Here is a 1,563-nt window from a genome sequence, read left to right as displayed (position 1 = left end):
ATGAAGTTGTGATCTCATGAGTGTTTTAATATTGGTAATTCGAAGTATTAATTAAGTGGTTAATTTTAGTAGTTAATTGTAGTTAATATTTAGTCAAAAAATTCTAAGTGTCAGTGTCTTAACATTGAGAAGTAATCATACATTGGTGAGTGAGTTTAATTGAACAATAATTAGTCTGAGTCTCTGTGGGAACGAACTAGAAGTATTCTATATTACTTGCGAACGCGTATACTTGCGTGTATTATTAGCGCGTGTTTTATCCCTAACAAGTTTTTGGCGCCGCTGCCGGGGACTCGGCATATTTGTTTAGTTTATGTACTTACCATCATTGGTCGTTAGGACTCAGTGATTAAGACGTATTAGTTACTTATTGTTCTGGTTGTGTTTCAGGTACTTTAGCGAGAGTTTATGCAAACTCGTTCTCGTACTCGTAAGAGGACTTTAGATACAGCTGAGGAGACAGACGAAGTTCTTGATATTCCGGAGAAGATAGATTTTGAAGATTCGGATTCAGATAGTGAGTAGAAAGAACCAGTAATCATGGGTGATCATATTGTTCAGGCAGATCCAGCTCTTATGGACTTTTCTCGGCCTAAAATTGATGACATTCAGTCAAGCATTCTTCATCCGGCTATTCAAGCTAACACCTTTGAAATCAAGCCAAGCAATATTCAGATGGTGCAGAATTTTGTTTCTTTTGGAGGAGCTGTGACTGAAGACCCCAACATGCACATAAGGAATTTTGTCGAGATCTGCAGTACTTTCAAGTATAATGGCGTGACTGATGAGGCTATCAAGCTGAGGATTTTCCCATTCTCACTGAGGGATATAGCTAAGGACTGGTTACATTCTGAACCAGCTGGGTCCATCACTACTTGGCAAGATCTTGTGCAAAAGTTTCTGGTGAAGTTTTATCCAATAGCAAAGACTGCTGCTGTGCGAAGTGCTCTTACTCAGTTTGCACAGCAACCTACAGAATCTATGTGTGAAGCTTGGGAACGCTACAAGGAAATGTTGAGAAAGTGTCCATATCATGGAATGCCCGATTGGATGGTGATCACTGGTTTCTATAATGGTTTGGGGGCCCAATCTCGGCCCATGCTCGATGCAGCAGCTCGAGGCACCTTGTGGGCCAAAAGCTATACTGAGGCTTATAATCTTATCGAGACTATGGGTGCAATTAGCATCAAAACCCAACCCAGAGGATGATGCCTGGGAAGGTAGCAGGTATTCTGGAAGTCGATGCAGCCACCGCTATTGCAGCGCAGCTCCAAGCGCTGTCTATGAAGGTCGATTCTCTAGCTACATATGGAGTCAATCAAATAGCTATGGTCTGTGAGCTTTGTACAGGTTCTCATGCTACGTATCAGTGTTCTCTCGTCAACGAATCTGTTCAGTATGTGAACAATTATCAGCGACAACAGCAGCCTGTGCCAGCTACTTATCATCCTAACAACAGAAATCATCCAAATTTCAGCTGGGGTAATAATCAGAATGCTATTCAGCCACCATATCAGCAAGGTGTGAGTAAACAGTTCAATCCACCTGGATTCCAGCAACCAC

General features: G+C 41.8%; 1 non-coding gene across 1 annotated transcript; it reads right to left on the bottom strand.

Moving 5' to 3' along the window:
• Positions 1–933: 933 nt before the first annotated feature.
• Positions 934–1,040, bottom strand: LOC141675850 (small nucleolar RNA R71). Its single transcript, XR_012556480.1, has one exon. It is a non-coding gene; the product is annotated as a small nucleolar RNA R71 (small nucleolar RNA).
• Positions 1,041–1,563: the final 523 nt, after the last annotated feature.

Source organism: Apium graveolens, chromosome 7 (genome assembly GCF_009905375.1).
Source record: "Apium graveolens cultivar Ventura chromosome 7, ASM990537v1, whole genome shotgun sequence".
Taxonomy (NCBI): domain Eukaryota; kingdom Viridiplantae; phylum Streptophyta; class Magnoliopsida; order Apiales; family Apiaceae; genus Apium; species Apium graveolens.
Note: the sequence above shows the minus strand (reverse complement) of the source record. Positions and strands in the feature narration are given on the sequence as shown.